This window comes from Anolis sagrei, chromosome 1, assembly GCF_037176765.1.
Source record: "Anolis sagrei isolate rAnoSag1 chromosome 1, rAnoSag1.mat, whole genome shotgun sequence".
Taxonomy (NCBI): domain Eukaryota; kingdom Metazoa; phylum Chordata; class Lepidosauria; order Squamata; family Dactyloidae; genus Anolis; species Anolis sagrei.
In genome coordinates this window covers 8,151,936-8,170,126 of record NC_090021.1, presented here as the reverse complement: position 1 = coordinate 8,170,126, position 18,191 = coordinate 8,151,936, and the positions used below count along the sequence as shown (strand labels likewise).

General features: G+C 42.7%; 1 protein-coding gene across 10 annotated transcripts in view; it reads right to left on the bottom strand.

Moving 5' to 3' along the window:
* The window catches only part of HMBOX1 (homeobox containing 1), a 141,304-nt gene that overhangs the window by 67,635 nt on the left and 55,478 nt on the right, over positions 1-18,191 (bottom strand). The window lies entirely within an intron of this gene.

Below are 18,191 nucleotides of genomic sequence, written 5' to 3'. Positions count from 1 at the left end.
TAGCTCTGGTTTCTTTAGATCAGTGGTTCCCAACCTGTGGTCCATGTGCCACTAGTGGTCCACAAGAACTTAAATATGATCCACACCCTCACCGTTACTGCGTTGTTCCAACAAGAGTGACTGGTCTCGCAAAACCCTCTTATAGTGCTGAGACTTATTAAATATGGTTTTCTGTGGATGAGCAGATGGTAACTAGTAGATGACATAGATTCTATATTGGAAACTAGAGCTGATGTGGTCTATCCAATGCAATTTTCTGAATCAGCACCCCAAATAACCAAACCAAATCTAAAGTTGACCAAAAACTGATTCATAACTCTTTTGGTACTAATGTTGGAGAGTGGTCTCTGGTCAGAATGGTCCTTAGAAATAAAAAAAAAAGTTGGGAATCACTGCTTTAGATCCTGAAATTATGTTCATGAACTCACACAATAGGAGTCATGCTCTCTATTCGACTGTCGTCACATGGAAGGAAGGTCAATCACATCAAGAAAATAGTTAACCTCACACCAGATGTTGATTTAGTGTTTCTCTTTTGAGTATGGAATAATCCCAATTTGTGGCTGTATATGAATATGGGAAGTTGCTTGGAAGTTGCCCTTTATTTTTTAAACATTTAAACCCATCTAGGTCTTTGTATTTAGGGATCTTTTGGGACTGGAAATAATTCCATTATATTCAACTGCGAGCCGTATTGTGGAGTCGCCTGCAGGATGAGAAGGGCGGAATACAAATACAGCAAGTAAATAAATAAATAAAGATCCCAATCAGAGAAAGTAGTTGTCTAGCCCTCTGGATATTGTTGGACTATCATGCCTACTATTCTTGACCATTGCCCAAGCTGGCCAGAACTACTGGGATATCCAACAATATCTAAAAGGCCAGACAATTCTTACTCCCAGACTAAATCCAATGGTGAATTCTTACTAACTAGATCCATTAATCCAGTGGTTCCCAACCTGTGGCTCCCCAGATGTTTTGGCCTTCAACTCCCAGAAATCCTAACAGCTGGCAAACTGGCTGGGATTTCTGGGAGTTGAAGGCCAAAACACCTGGGGACCCACAGGTTGAGAACCACTGTGAATTAATCCAATTGTCAAATGTTAAGACATACTTCAAGAGCCAGCATACTGCAATGATTCCAGAGTTCAATTCCCATTTGGCCATGTAAGTGACCTTGAGAGAGTAAAACACTTTTAGCCCCTGAACACTCTGTGATAAGGTCACCTTAGGTCGCTATAAGTCAGAAACAACTTGAAAGAATAACAACAACAACAACAACAACACAAACACTTATTACTTTGGGTTGTTGTAGGTTTTTTGGGCAGTATGGCCATGTTCTAGAAGCATTCTCTCCTGAAGTTTCATCAGCATCTGTGGCAAGCATCCTCAGAGATTGTGAGGTCAGGAGAGGATGCTTCTACAACATGGCCATACAGCCTGAAAAACCTACAACAACCCAGTGATTCCGGCCATGAAAGCCTTCAACAGTATACCTATTACTTTGTATTGCCTGCTCTGCGTGGAATTAGCAATTGCTCTTAGACAGTGGCGTCCCACTATCACCAGGTCTCTTTCATCATTTCACATAGATCTTCCTTTTAGGTTCTCAGTGAGAGTTTCAGTATACTGTTTTCATAGCTCCATTTCCATCTTAACCATCTCTCCCAATTCGTTTGTACACTTTCCCTTGAAAGCGCCACTTTCTAACATATGATCCTCCCCTGTCTGTTCCAAAGTTGTCACTGAACTGATGGGGATGTGATACTGAGTTCCAACTCACTATCTGAAGTCCCCATTTATGATTGCTGGGATGACAAGCAGAGCTGGAACTCCAACTAGGAAGTCCTGCTGACAACTTCAAATTCAAATATGGTGTTGCCATTAAGATCTGAAATGAAAAGGTGAGTTGGGGGCTTTTCAACCTACAATATTATCCAAGTTTAGCAGCATAAAAGGACCAGGCTTAGAGGCCTTGGGGACTGGGAAACCTATGAAAGCCCTCTAGTTCTGTCTCCAACTTATTATGTATGTTAAAAATATGTGAAATTTCTGTATTCTGGGTAATGCTGATTACTTCTAGCAAGGGAAAGTTTTCAAACATTTGGGAAAAAATACATAGCTTAGTTGACATGTATGACCGATTTAGCATCCCTAATAAAGAATTTAAAAATCTTATGCAGAATCTGCTGATGGTGCCTTATTGGGTTGAGATAAGTGTGTTCTATGCTAGGAAAATTCAAAGATTACATCACTTTTCTTGATGCCAAAGTAAATAAAACATTTGATGTACCACAAAGTAATGAAATCAAACAGCAATGTCTTGATTTTTAAAAATTTCTAATTGGATTAATGCTTTCTGTACACAAGTCTATGCATTTTAAAAATTGCAAAATGAAGCAGCTTCAGAGGAAACATATAAGCAAGTTGAGTACCCCTTATTCCGAAACCCTACATCAAAAATATTCCCAGATCCAAAATTACCCATGGGAGGCTGAGACAGTGATGTCTTTGCATTCTGATGCTTCAATGTATACAATGTTTCATGAATAAAATTATTTAAAATAATGTATTAAATGACCTTCAGCATTGGTGCACACAAATCAATAATTAATCGCATGTTTAGTATTTGGCCATACTTCCAAGACGCTGTGTATGTATATGCAAACACAGATATTCCAAAATCTGAGTTGTAGTTTGGTGAGACACCAGCTTTTTTTGATAGAAAGGTCTAAAGAGCTTGTAAATCTATAATTCCAATAATTTCACAGCACTGAGCCATGGTAGTTAAAGTGGTGTCAAACTGTATTAACTCTACAGTGTGGATGTACCAATAGACCAGTGGTTCCCAACCTATGGTCCCTGGACACCAATAGTCCACAAGAACTAAAATATGGTCCATGGCCTCACCGTTACTACCCCATTGCAATGAGAGCAACTGGTCTTGTGAAACCCTTTTATAGTGCCAAGGCTTATTAAATATGGTTTTCTGTGGGTGAGCAGATGGTGAACTACTGGATGGCATATGTTCTGTATCAGCAACTAGAGCTGATGTGGTCTATCCAATGCAATTTTCTGAATCAGCACCCCAAATAACCAAATAGCATCTAAAGTTTGCCAAAAAAACCCTTTTGGTACTAATGGTGGAGAGTGGTCCCTGGTCAAAGTGGTCCCTGGTCAAGCGGCCCTTAGTCAAGTAGCCCCTGGTCAAAGTGGTCCCTTGTCAAAGTGCTCCCTGGTCAAATTGTCCTTGGTAAAGTGGTCCTTGGTCAAAATGGTCCCTGGTCAAAGTGGTCCCTAGTCAAGTAGCTCCTGGTCAAGTGCCCCCTGGTTAAATTGTCCCTGGTCAAGTGGTCCTTAGTCAAAATGCCCCCTGGTCGAGTGGCCCCGGTCAAATGCCCCCTGGTCAAATTGTCCCTGGTCAAGTGGTCCTTGGTCAAAATGGTCCCTGGTCGAGTGGCCCCTGGTCAAAGTGGTCCCTAGTCAAGTAGCTCCTGGTCAAGTGCCCCCTGGTTAAATTGTCCCTGGTCAAGTGGTCCTTAGTCAAAATGCCCCCTGGTCGAGTGGCCCCGGTCAAATGCCCCCTGGTCAAATTGCCCCAGGTCAAGTGGTCCTTAGTCAAAATGGTCCCTGGTAGAGTAGCCCCTGGTCAAGTGGTTCTTGGTCAAAATGGTCCTTGGTCAAAATGGTCCCAGGTCAAGTGGCCCCTGGTCAAGCGGCCCCTAGTCAAGCGGCCCCTGGTCAAAGTGGTCCCTTGTCAAAGTGGTCCCTGGTCAAATTGTCCCTGGTAAAGTTGTCCTTGGTCAAACTGGTCCCTGGTCAAAGTGGTCCCTAGTCAAGTAGCTCCTGGTCAAGTGCCCCCTGGTTAAATTGTCCCTGGTCAAGTGGTCCTTGGTCAAAATGGTCCCTGGTCGAGTGGCCTCTGGTCAAATTGCCCCAGGTCAAGTGGTCCTTAGTCAAAATGGTCCCTGGTTGAGTGGCCCCTGGTCAAGTGGTTCTTGGTCAAAATGGTCCTTGGTCAAAATGGTTCCTGGTCGAGTGGCCCCTGGTCAAGTGGTCCTTAGTCAAAATGGTCCCTGGTCAAAAAAGGTTGGGAACCACTGGGTTTTAGGAATGGTCCCAAAATGAAACAAGACCAAGTGAGACAAAGAAGGGACATCTCCTTGGCTCTTTTATCATTTGTAACCATTTTGGTACTAATGTTGGAGAGTGGTGCCTAGTTAAAGGGTCCCTGGTCAAAGTGGTCTCTGGTCAAAAAAAGGTTGGGAACCACTGCAATAGACCAATAGTTGTCACAGAACAACAAGAATAAAAGTGGGTGATTGCAAGTGTTAAAAGGGAAAACTATTTATTGAGAAACTCCGTTCCGTTCCCAGCATCCCAAGAGGTTTCTGAAGTTTGGACTATGGGCATTCTGGGAGTTGTCTTCTCCTCAAAAGGTCACCCTTCCGAGCACTGAACCAAATCAGCCGAAAATATACTCTCTATTGTAAACATATGACTTCAGAAGGACATGCGACATGAAGGCGGCCAATGTGGATTTGGAGACAGATTCTCCAACCAAGAGAGTTCAAAAGCACCAGGCCTCCAAAGACTTCATTCAGCCCAGCCGGCCTTCCTAGCATTAACCAGCCAGAACGGCAAGTGCCATTAATCTCTATAACTAATGCAGAGGTTAAAGCTGACAAACCTTTGTCCTGTCTGCATTATTCATTAATGAAATTAACTTGTTAAGGGGCAGCAGTGAGCAGAAGGGAGGAGGTGAGGAGAAGAAAGGAAGGAAGGAAGAGGGGAAAGAAAAGGGGAAAGGACAGCCAATATTGGGGTGGAATTTAGGAAGGGGGGGGGTTGTAAAATGAAAGAAAAGGGAGGCAATGTCACATGTATATATATTAGTATGAAAACCATGGCGGCAACTGCGGAGCGGAATCAACAATCCAATCCCAGGCTTTAAAAGCCGCTCTAAAAAGGCAGCTCAAATTTACAATGGATGAGCCTTTGCGGCAATCTGTTTTCCCGATATTAAAAATCTCATTTTCTCAGTGCCAAGGACAAGTGGAAGCGGGAGGCATTGGAGTATCAACTCGGCATTTGTCTCATTTGACATTAAATCATTCTCATTTTCAACTCGGATTTTCTAATATCTCCTCGGGAGCCACTTCAGTTTTCTTCATTCCTCTCTGGCTGCAATTAAGATGTTTGAGTACAGCTCGCCCTGCCTCCCCCAGCCGGCTCCATTTAGGAAGGAATTGTGCTTTTAAAGAGATCTGCCAGGAGAAAGGAAAGAAAAGAAAAGAAAAGCCAATAGCAATAACAGGTGCAGGCTTCATCTGCTGAATTTCTGCCTGCTAGATAGATAACATCTCCTCTTATCCACAATGCCTGGAACTAGGAAGACAGATGCAGTCTGATCTGATGAAAACCAGAAGGATACATATTGTAATTGGGGTTTTTTTAATCAATTAAAAAATTAAATAGTTTGGATTTTGGATTGCGGAGTATTTCTGCTTTGGGAATTGCAGATAAGGGTGCTCATCCCTTAGGGACAAACTATTAGCAAACCAAGCAGTAATTGTGGAGACCTCAGGTCATTCACTGTGATACACTTTTTAAAATTGGGGAAGCAAAAAGGGCCACATAATAATTATTTGGTTTCGACTACATGCTCTAACCCAGTGGTTCTCAACCTGGGGTCCCCGTATGTTTTTGGCCTTCAACTCCCAGAAATCCTAACAGCTGGTAAACTGGGATTTCTGGGAGTTGTAGGCCAAAAACATCTGGGGACCCCAGGTTGAGAACCACTGCTAACCCATGAGCTGTATCTCTGCTGACACTTGTGCTAAATTAAAAATCAGATTTTGTTCATTTTACCATCCATTTCAAATTTCAGGGAATGCTCTGCCCAGTTTCCTACCCTGAGCTAACCGTAAAAATCGGTTTTATTCAAATAATAGCATCATTCTGTGACAACTAGTCATGGGGCCCAGTATTCGTCTCATTTGTTTCTTTCATACTTTCGTTTTGTACCATTCATTTGGATGGCCCGAAACGGAACACCTTCCTTGTGTTCGTAATAATTGGTGAAACGAAAGTTAAGTGGGAATGGTAACCGTTTGGTAGGCTGATTTTCAGTGCTCTGTGCTCAATGCTCAGCTGTAGGCCCTGCCGGGGCGGACATCCGAACGCGCCAGGCATTTGGTATTCAGCTGTAAGCCCTGACAGGGCTTACAGCCAAGCGCCTCTTACTTGGATTGAAAATATTCATTTTTTACGGACCTTGGACGGAAAAGCTCATTCGGAAAGGCGCCTGTTTTTGGGAGAGGTGCTCAAAAACGAAAATGGGGCCTTACGAATGAAACACAATGAAATGGGTAGTGATTCTGTACAAATGCACAAGACTAGTGACAACGTTCCCCAAAATGTACCTCCTAGTTCAAGGATGGGGGGGGGGGATGATTGAGCATGTTTGGCTGACATGTTTCCCTGTTCTTTCCATGTTATTTCTACCTCTGGAACCAAACTTTCTGTTACAGAATTAATGTCCAAGAACACATCAGTTTCCTTAACGGAGGTATAACTGTAGACCACTGCCCCCAAATGTGGATCATCCCGGTGCTTTGGATTTTACTACCCAGTGAGCTTGGTCATCAATCAGGAATTCTGGGGAATGAAGTTCCAAGCATCTAGAGCAGGGGTCCTCAAACTAAAGCCCAGGGGCCAGATAAGGCCCTCCAAGGTCATTTACCCGGCCCTCGTTCAGGGTCAACCTAGGTCTGAAATTACTTGAAAACACACAACAACATCAACAATCCTATCTCATCACCTAAAAGCAGGTCCACACTTCCCATTGAAATACTAATAAATTTATATTTATTAAAATTGTTCTTAATTTTAATAAATATAATTATTGCATTGTTTTTAAGTGTTTTTGCACTACAAATAAGATATGTGCAGTGTGCATAGGAATTCACTCATGTTTTTTTTTCAAATTATAATCCGGCCCTCCAACAGTTTGAGGGACTGTGACCTGGCCTTCTGTTTAAAAACTTTGAGGACCCCTGACCTAGAGGACCAAAGTTTGAGATCACTAATGTAGACCAATAAAGGTGTCAACGCTGTATGTTAAAAAATTGTGAACAAACCACGAAGCTCATATTGACCTAAGAAGAGAAGGACTAATTTGGAGATGTAAAGAAAGAATACTTAGGAGGAAAGCTCTAACCTTCATTTCACAGACACTTTTGCAGTATATCCCCAAAATAGGACAATTATTCACCTCTAACAGAAGTCAGAAATCAAACAGAAATAGGCTGGAAATCCTCCCCCTCACACAAAAAGTATAATCTCTGTTTTTATCCTACTTATAAACTAGCAGCCGCACCCAAACATATTGAAGGATTCCTCAAGATTTGGGTCCAATGCTGCACAGTGCATTACAGCGGGAGCAGGCTAATAAAAAAAAAATAGAACCCAAAGATGGCAAGAGCACTTTGAAATGCATAATTTAGCAAGAGGACAGCCAGCCCGGATTCATAAAAAGGGAAGGTCATGGCTGACAAATCTGCTGAAATCCGGTTTTATTATACGACCAAATCGTTAGGTTAGACAAGAATGAAACAGCGGACATACGTTATCGGGGACTTTGGGAGGAAAGCATTTGATTTGGTGCCGCTCGGGCTGATTTACAAAGTCATAAAGTGTCGTGTGGGTGGGGAGGGAGAGGAGGAATAAATGGATTAAACACCAAGAGGCAAGACAAGAGCAGCGGAGAATGGAAAGGGACTGGAACCCAACAATGGGGAGAGAGGAGAAAATAAAAAGGTCAAATGGTTTGGTCAATCAACTGTTATTTGTTTAACTTGCTAGAAATATAATATAATACCACACACACACACACACACATATATCTGTTTTGACACTGGCTGCACATAGAAAACAAAGTCCAGGGGCTCCTAGTCAGAGGAAGGAAGGAAACGGTCCAAAGGAAGGAATGCTGTAAACTTAGAAACAATGTCTGTTTCCGGAAAACCAAGAAAGTCCTGCTTATGAAACTAACATAGGACTAGTCAGTGGATATAGACAAGAGGTCTAGGGTTTAAGGACCAAGCAGCATCTAAATGGCATCTAGTGGAAGGAGGCCATGGGAAAAATCCATCCTTTATCCACTGCATATCCCACTCCCTGTCTTCAAGAGACAGTCCACATTTAAGTATGAATAATGTATTGTTAACCGGTTTTGCAAATACATGGATCTCTTTTTATCTGTCACACACAAAACAGGCTGATTTTGTGTTCCCAAATAACTAGAGCTCACACGGGTGATTTGAATGCAATATTCCTGCTTCTTGGCAGGGGGTTGGACTGGATGGCCAATGAGGTCTCTTCCAACTCTTTGATTCTATGATTCTATGACGACAAATCTGAGTTTACGTAGGGTTGCATTTCCACCAAAGAGTTAATGTAGTTTGGCACCACTTTATCTGCCATGGTTCAATGCTACAGGATCATGGGACGTGTAATTTTACAAAGTCTTCAGCCTTCTCTGCCAAAGACTGTCAGTGACTCACCAAACTACAAATCCCATAAGTGAAAGCCAGCCAAGGACACATGAGTTTACATATCCTTTGGTGTATGTTGCCCTTGATCACTAAGTTCATGTGTTCCTTTCTTTCTACAAAATGCAAACAAATAGAATGGGGGACAATGCCTGGCTCGAGAGCAGAGAAGATCTTGGAGTCCTCATGGACAACAAGTTAAACATGAGCCAACAATGTGATGTGGCGGCAAAAAAAGCCAATGGGATTTTGGCCTGCATCAATAGGAGCATAGTGTCTAGATCTAAGGAAGTAATGCTACCCCTCTATTCTGCTTTGGTTAGATCACACCTGGAATATTGTGTCCAATTCTGGGCACCACAATTCAAGAGAGAGATTGACAAGCTGGAATGTGTCCAGAGGAGGGCGACTAAAATGATCAAGGGTCTGGAGAACAAGCCCTATGAAGAGCGCCTTAAGGAGCCGGGCATGTTTTGCCTGAAGAAGAGAAGGCTGAGAGGAGATATGATCGCCATGTATAAATATGTGAGAGGAAGCCACAGGGAGGAGGAAGCAAGCTTGTTTTCTGCTTCCCTGAAGACTAGGACACGGAACAATGGCTTCAAACTACAACAAAGGAGATTCCATCTGAACATGAGGAAGAACTTCCTGACTGTGAGAGCCATTCAGCAGTGGAACTCTCTGCCCCAGAGTGTGGTGGAGGCTCCTTCTTTGGAAGTTTTTAAACAGAGGCTGGATGGCCATCTGTCAGGGGTGATTTGAATGCAATATTCCTGTTTCTTGGCAGGGGGTTGGACTGGATGGCCCATGAGGTCTCTTCCAACTCTTTGATTCTATGATTCTACAAGGGGGTAAAATGAACCAAAGATATCTTATTGTGACACTCATCCTCATACTCCTAGTCTGCTGCTCCTAAACAAGCCAGGATTCATATACCCACTGCTCACTGGTGAATCCTGGTTTAAATGGAAGTAACAAACCGAGATCCCAGTTGTAAGTATCGTGATAAGCTAAGTTTTTGCTGCTTTGTACAGCTGTTCATACAGAAGAGAAATGAACTGGATGCCAATGGGCTATATATGGCATGGGCAAACTTCAACCCTCAGGGTGTTTTGGATTTCAATTCCCAGAAATGCCAGCCAGCTTACCAGCTGCTAGGAATTGTGGAGTTGCCCAAAACACCTGGAGGGTCGAAGTTTGCCCATGCCTGGGATATATGCATCAATTCAGTGTGGTCTTCAGGTGTTTTGGACTTCGGCTCCCAGACTACCTGATCATTGACCAAGAAAGCTGATGCTACTGAGAGTTGAAGTCCAAAACACTTGGAATACAAGCAGTTGGGAAGTAGCTGATCTTCCACAGGTATCCTGTAATATATCAAAGGTGGAAAAGATGCCGTCCATGATTTGCATGAGACACCAACCCGCACAGCTACATTAACCCTTGCTTTGAATGCTGTGAAGGTAGCCATCCAGAAACACATAAAGAGTACCTCAACCATTGCTGCTTCTTTCGAAAAACGAAGGGGAAAAATCATGGAGTTTCTGACAGTGTGAAGAGAGAATCTAAAATTAAAACTACTATATTAATTTTAATTATAGCTAGTCTTGTCATCTTGTTCAGGGCAAAGGAATCACAAAACTTTGCACCCATGTTCTGTGCACAGCATAATTAATGCAATTTAACAAAAACATCACATTCCAATTTGCATAGTTCATTCTGATACGAAAAGGGTGAGTAAGGGGAGCCATAACAGAAGTGTACAAAACGAGGTGTGGTGCCGAAAAAGTAGACAGGAAGAATTTATCTTCCTCTCCCCTAACACAGGGTCATTCTCTGAAGCTGAAGGTTGGAGACCTATTATTTACTGATTGATTTATAGAATTTCCAAAGTGCTTTGTATCAGAGATTTTTTGAATGGTGCACAATGCATTAAAGCAGCATAACACACACAAAATCAAAAATACAGATAATGCAGCATACAACAAAAATGTGTTGCAGACAGAGATCACTTTAAATAATGTTAAAAGAAGATTGGAAAAATCAATGGAGAATAAGGTTAGTGATGGTTACAAATTAGGGAGGCTAAAGAGTCTCAATTTATGTTCCCCAGTTTACAACACTTCCAATTCAAATAAATGGAAATCCCATTCACACCCTATGGGTCTTCCAGTGTGCCTATACACAGCTGAGCAACAAGTAGAGTAAGGAGGGAGCAGTGAAAGAACAAGGAAGTAGAAGCAAGAGAGCAAGGCTGTTTTGAGTGTAAGCATGAAGTTTTGAGGAGAAATGACTGGAATGGTTTTCCTTTCCCTGCCTAGAGCTGCATCTACCCTGTAGTATTAATGCAGTTTGACACCCCTTTAACTGCCATGGCTTAAAGCTATGGGATCATGAAAGTTTTATCACTTGGGAAGGCTAAAGGAGAAGGCAGAATAGGCACTTCTCTATCTCGTTTCCTCTTCACCTGTTGCAGAAGACCCAACAGGAGATGGGCCACCTCTCTCTCGTTTTCATGATGTGCTTTCTCTACATGGGGAGCCAGCTGGAGAAGGCACACAGAAGTCCTCACCCATTTGTTTCTGATGAGGAAGTGTAGTCTAACAGTAAACCAATTCATTTCAGCAAAACTTCCATGACATCAACAGCTGCCACGTCTGGAGAGCATCTGCATATATCACTTGCCTAGAAAAGGTGCATTCCAATGTTTTGATTCTATGTCTAAAATTGGTGGAAGGTTGAGTAAAATCACTATCTTTGTGGCTACATCAGCTCCGTCAGAACAAGCCCCCCTGGGCTCCAATAATCTTCTATAGAACCGGGGCCTCCTGAATTTACAGCACAAGACAACTCTGTTGTGAAATGAGATCCAATCAAATGTTAGGAACTTCAGGCATGAAACCCACTGGATGATGAGCAGGCCAAAGGATGGCAATGGAAAACCTCTTCTAAATAAATTTTGCCTTGGTTTCGTGATCTAGACCAGTGGTTCTCAACCTGTGGTCCCCAGGTGTTTTGACCTACAACTCCCAGAAATCCCAGCCAGTTTACCAGCTGTTAGGATTACTGGGAGTTGAAGGCCAAAACATCTGGGGACCCAAACGTTGAGAACCACTGATCTAGACTGAAGTTTGGGCTCAGAAAGGGACTCACAGAACAAGCGTTTGGCCAGGGCAACCATCAGACTAACTTCTCTTCACTGGGGAAAGACATCGAAGAGGAGACATAGACCACTGAATCTACAGCACACTTCAGGGTGCTTGCCTACGGATCAGCTTGAAATAAATTTACTTATTATTTGTACCTTCTCTTTCTCCTGACATTGGACCCAAGATGGCTACATCCATGCCATGCTCACACACATCACTCTTCACTCCTCTAGCCCACAGGGAAAAGGGGGCTACTTATTAGAGAAGTGGTTCTCAAACTTTGGTCCTCCTAATATTTCAGATGCCAGCTCCTTGAATTTCTCTGTTGGCTAAACTGCCTATGGATTCTTAGAGCGAAAGTCTGGAAGACCAAAGTTTGGAGACCAGATAAGAGATAATTTGCAGAGCTGAAGTGGGAAAAGTGTGGGCCATGTGATCTTGTTTGGTGGTCCCTAAACTCCAAGAAAACCCCAACACTCTAAGCATTTTTAAATTTTTAAAAAGTGGCCATTTTTTCCAGACAAAAAATGTCTCAATTTCTTCCGCTTCCCTCCACTCCAAACCCCCAGAAAAATATGAAAACTGGATGTTTCTAGGCCAAATGCAAAAACCAAAAGTGACATGATGTAGCTGCCAGGTGTTCATCCAATGCACTTGCAGTGTGGTCTCCCTCTTCTCCTATTACTCTCTACTCTACCAAGAAGCGTCATCTTTTCTAATCTCATGATATGTCCACAGTATGATAGCCTTTATAAAGCTAGATAATTTCAGCCATTGGTTGTTCTTGAAAATCACACCTTGAGCATGATTTCTTTTGACAATATTTTACATTAATCTTCTTGTCAATATCAATTGTACATCACTAATTTTCCATCAGAATAAATATGCCAAAAACAATGAAAGGGCAAAGGAAAAGTCGTTCTTTAGCTAATCTGCAACAGGCAATTTACTTAAAACACTCCCCTCTGCAAGTTTTATATATTCTTGATGAGACACAACATCTCCTGCCAAGATAGACGACCTCTCAGGACAAGACATTCTCAAGCCACTGTTCCAACAAAAATGCACTCCAATTATGATTTAAATTAAAAAATGCAAAAAAATCATGCACACTTACGCAGAATTTTCAAGGGACCCAGTATAAATTTAACTGTTCCAAGTCCAAGAAAACATTAACGAAATACATAACTAGTTAATGTTAAGGGTTAGTGGCCTTTAGCATTAACGTGAGTCAAGTTAAAAGTTAACTATGTCTATGTTATTTGGTTAAAAGTTAAGAAGCGAGTTGTAACCACTTTAGTTAACTGGAGCGGAAGTCAAAGAACCTGCTTATTAGCATCATTTGTCATTTTCCAATGCAACAATAGGTTTCTTCTCCTGAATGATGTGGATACATACAAATTGATGGCAAAAGCACCCAAGATCCGCATGGCACTTCAAAGCATAACAAGTTTTATGTGACATATGGATTTGTGCACTTCCAGCCCACTTCATCAAATTGGGTCTTGAACAGGTTATGCCAAGTAATCCTCCTTAGACTTTCAGATGTCACAAGACTGTTGATTATTTTTTCTGCAACATGGCTATGCCACTTGAAATTCTTGCAATGGACCCAATGAATCAGTTAGGATTATCTATCAGTATGAGAGCCTGTGCTGTGATTTTAGTATTGGGATTAGGACTCAGGGAGACCAGGGTTCAAATGCTTTTCAACCTTAGAATTCCACTCACTGACTTTGGGTACGTCAAAACCAAAGTCCCTGATTAAATGTAGAGCACTAAAAGAGTGGCTCCAATGTCAACTGGGTTGTCAATATGTCCTGGGTTTAAGTCAGAATGTGAAAGGAGTAATCCAAAGGGCTGAATGAATGCTATCCTCAAGGCTCAGCACTTTGTTATTTCTTTTAAAGTGCAGGCTGAAAACCAAAGCGGATTCAACATTCTTCAGATACAGGAGCAACAAGCCAGCATTGCCACCTCCAACAACAGTCTTGTTCCCAGTCCAGTGGCAAGAACACAAGCAACATATTCAATCAAATAGGATGTTATTTCCTGCATTTTGGAAGACACACTTTTGGTGTGATGGGAACAATCAAGACAAATAAGTCATTTTACTTGCATTACCCAGAAACAATATATTTCCTCTTGTACAGTGGTTCTCAACCTGGGGTCACCAGGTGTTTTTGGCCTTCAACTCCCAGAAATCCAGCTGGTGAACTGGCTGGGATTTCTGGGAGTTGTAGGCCAACAACATCTGGGACCCCAGGTTGAGAACCACTGCTCGTAATACCCTGCCTACTAACATACGAGAAGCTTGGCCTGTCATTGAACATCGGGAAAAACAAAGTGCTCTTCCAGAGTCACCAGCCAATCCCTCTCCAATGCCAGAAATACAGCTTAATGGTGAAACATTAGAAAATGTTGACCATTTCCGCTACCTTGGCAGCCACCACTCCAGAAAAGTCAACACTGACACTGAAATACAACACCACCTGAGCTCTGTGAGTGCAGCATTTTTCCGAATGAAGCAGAGATTGTTTGAGGGATCCATAGGGATCCCAAGGTGCTTGTTTATAAAGCTATTATCCTCCCAACCCTGCTATATGCCTGCAAGACGTGGACTATCTATAGACGTCACATGCAACTCCTAGAACAATTCCATCAGCGCTGCCTCTGAAAAATCCTGCAAATCTCTTGGGAAGACAAGCGGACAAATGTCAGCATGCTGGAAGAAGCAAAGACCACCAGCATTGAAGTGATGGTCCTCCACCATCAACACCGCTGGACTGGCCACGTTGTCCGGATGCCCGACTACCGTCTCCCAAAGCAGTTGCTCTACTCCGAACTCAAGAATGGAAAACGGAATGTTGGTGGGCAGGAAAAGAGATTTAAAGATGGACTCAAAGCCAACCTGGCATAGACACTGAGAACTGTGAAGCTCTTGTCCTTGAGCGCTCCAGCTGGAGGTTAGCTGTGACCAGCAGTGCTGTAAAATTTGAAGAAGCATGAATGGAGGGCGAAAGAAGGAAACGTGCCAAGAGGAAGGCGCGTCAAGCCAACCCCAACTAGGACCCCCTTCTGCCTGGAAACCAATGTCCTCACTGCGGGAGAACATGTAGATCAAGAATAGGGCTCCCCTGGCAGCCAAAAAAAGTTAAATAGCCTCTGTGTATGTCTGTATATGTTTGTATGTCAAAATTGGCATTGAATGTTTGCCATATATGTGTACACTGTAATCCGCCCTGAGTCCCCTGCGGGGTGAGAAGGGCGGAATAGAAAAGTTGTAAATAAATAAATAAATATATAAATAAATAAATAAATAATAGGGCTCCATAGTCACCTACAGACCCACCGCCAGTACACTGAACTTGGATGACAATCGTACTCGTACGAGGGCTTGCCTAAGTAGGTACCCTGCCTATGTATTCAGAAAGGAATAAAAGAAGTTAGAAAACTTGCTCTCTTTGTTTGGACTAAACGTCACAGAACCCTGGAACCTACACAACCACCATTCATAGACTTCTAAGAGTTTTATTCCAAAGAAAGGATTTTATTTTATCTTCTGAGATGGAAAAGAAACCGGTTTTTCTGACTATCAACATGGAAATAAGTGGGAGTCGAATCTAACAGTTGTTTACCTCTGTGCAAGAGTAAACATGACTTCCAGTCAGAGCTACTGATAGAGCCATAAAATAGCACTAAGCTCTCCATTAGAGTGCTAATGCTTGTGCAGAATTTCCCTTGCCGATGGGCCAACCCTTGGGTTTATACTTCTTCTCCAGTTCCCTCATGGAAGAGGAATGATAACCAGCTGTCCCTGGTGGCATCAAGGAAAGATTGGGATTAACGGCTCCTCAAATCAAATGTGGGCCGCCAAAAAGCCAACAGGCACTCAAAGCTGATTGCAGACTTTGTTGTGAATGCGGCAATGAGGTTTATACAGTCAGCCTTCCATATTTGCAGCGTTTACATCCATGGATTCAACCAAGAATGGTTTAGGGGAAAAATTAAAAATCAAAAAGACAAACCTTAATTTTGCCATTTTATATAAGGCACATCATTTTACTAGCCATTGAATATAATCCGACTTGAGCATCCAGTGCAGCTCTGTGGTATGCTGGACTCTAAGTAAGATAATGTAATGATATTCGATCATATTTGTGATTTCAGGTAACTGTAATCTGGCTAGAAATATATCCTCCATGGACTAAAGGAACTTAGAATCATAGAATCATAGAATCATAGAATCATAGAGTTGGAAGAGACCTCATGGGCCATCCAGTCCAACCCCCTGCCAAGAAGCAGGAATATTGCATTCAAATCACCCCTGACAAATGGCCATCCAGCCTCTGCTTAAAAGCTTCCAAAGAAGGAGCCTCCACCACACTCTGGGGCAGAGAGTTCCACTGCTTAATATGTTCCATAGCCGTTCCGCAGATCTTCCATACTGAGCTGGCAAGGTATAATTTTGAGAACGTATGTGACAAGCAGTGAGGGCAGCTAGTAGGTTTTTTGAAGACTAAAACATGGAATGGATGAATTGTTGACCAATACAGAAACCCACCAGTTGCCACAGTCAGACAGGATGCCTTTCTTACATGGATTTCAATTTCAAAAACATTTTACTCCAATTGAAGATTCAGTTCTAAACAGCTCAACTCTTTCTCTCAGCATAATGCCAAAATTTAAACCTTTTCACTCCCCAAATGATCAAGAATCAGACTAGATGAGTGAGAGGACCCCAATAAAGGATGAGTGAGAGGACCCCAATAAAGAAAGCAGCCATAGGAGAGTCATGTTTAAATATCTGAAAGAATGCCACATGGAAGGAAGATGGAGCAGGCTTGTACTCTGCTGCTCCAGTGGAACCATGGATTCAAACTTCAGGAAAAGAAATTCCTAAACAAAGGCAGAGGAACTTCCTGCGAGTAAGAGCTGTTAAGCAGTGGACTATGCTGCTACCTGAGAGTCTGGTAGAGTCTCCTTTTCTGGAGGTTTTTCAACAGATGCTGAATGGACTGCTGTTTATTTATTGCATTTATACCCTACCCTTCTCATCCCGAAGGGGACTCAGAGCGGCTTTCAAGTACACAACAATTTGAAGCTGCAAAAACATACATGTTGTTGTTCATTAGTTCAATCGTCTCCGACTCTTCGTGACCTCATGGACCAGCCCACGCCAGAGCTCCCTGTCGGCCGTCACCACCCCCAGCTCCCTCAAGGTCAGTCCAGTCACTTCAAGGATGCCATCCATCCATCTTGCCCTTGGTCGGCCCCTCTTCCTTTTGCCTTCCACTTCCCCCAGCATCATTGTCTTCTCTAGGCTTTGCTGTCTCCTCATGATGTGGCCAAAGTACTTCAACTTTGTCTCTAGTATCCTTCCCTCCAATGAGCAGTCGGACTTTATTTCCTGGAGGATGGACTGGTTGGATCTTCTCGCAGTCCAAGGCACTCTCAGAACTGTCCTCCAACACCACAGTTCAAAAGCATCTATCTTCCTTTGCTCAGCCTTCCCTAAGGTCCAGCTCTCACATCCATAGGTTACTATAGGGAATACCATGGCTTTGACTATGCGGATACGTACATAGGTAAAGGTAAAGGTCTTCCCCTGACATGAAGTCCAGTCATGTTCAACTCTGGGGGTTGGTGCTCATCTCCATTTCTAAGCCAAAGAGCCAGTGTTGTCCATGGACACCTCCAAGGTAATGTGACTGGCATGACTGTGTGGAGCGCCATTACCTTCCCACCAGAGTAGTACCTATTGATCTACTCATATTTGAGTCCCCCGCAGGGTGAGAAAAGCAGTATACAAATACTGTAAATAAATAAATTTACATATTTTCAAACTGCTAGGTGTGCAGAAGCTGGGGCTAACAGTGGGAGCTCATGCCGCTCCCTGGATTCGAACTTGCAACCTTTTGGCCAACAAGTTCAGCAGCTCAGCGGTTTAACCCACTGCGCCACCAGGGGCTCCAAAAACATACATAGAAATAAAATCAATATACACGTTATAAAAACCCAAAAAGTTAATAACATCTCAACATTAAAACTATGCAGTCCAAAGTCATAATCCAAAGACGTTCCAGTCGTATTCTGTTGGGAATGCTTTGATTGTATATTCCTACATGGCAGAAGAGGGTTGAGAGGATCGTCCTTTGGGTCTCTTCCAGCTCTAGGATTCTATGAAACACTCCTTCGCACATGTCAGCTTCTTTAGAAAATCATCTTGGAAACTCTAAGAAGCAGAACCATACAAAGTTTATTCCATCTTTCAACTACAATACCCCCAAATTCCCTACACAATGTGGCAAATTGCATGAATGTAGTCCAAAGGGAGAAAGTCCAAAGCATGATGACGACAACAGTTCCTGAACTTCAGTAGTGGATGTTCTAGTGGTTGGGAACTTCAAGTGGCTCTCCAGAGAAGAGAGTAAACACAACCCACTTGTTAGTACAGCTGCATAAAAGCCTTGTATAGGATTCTCCT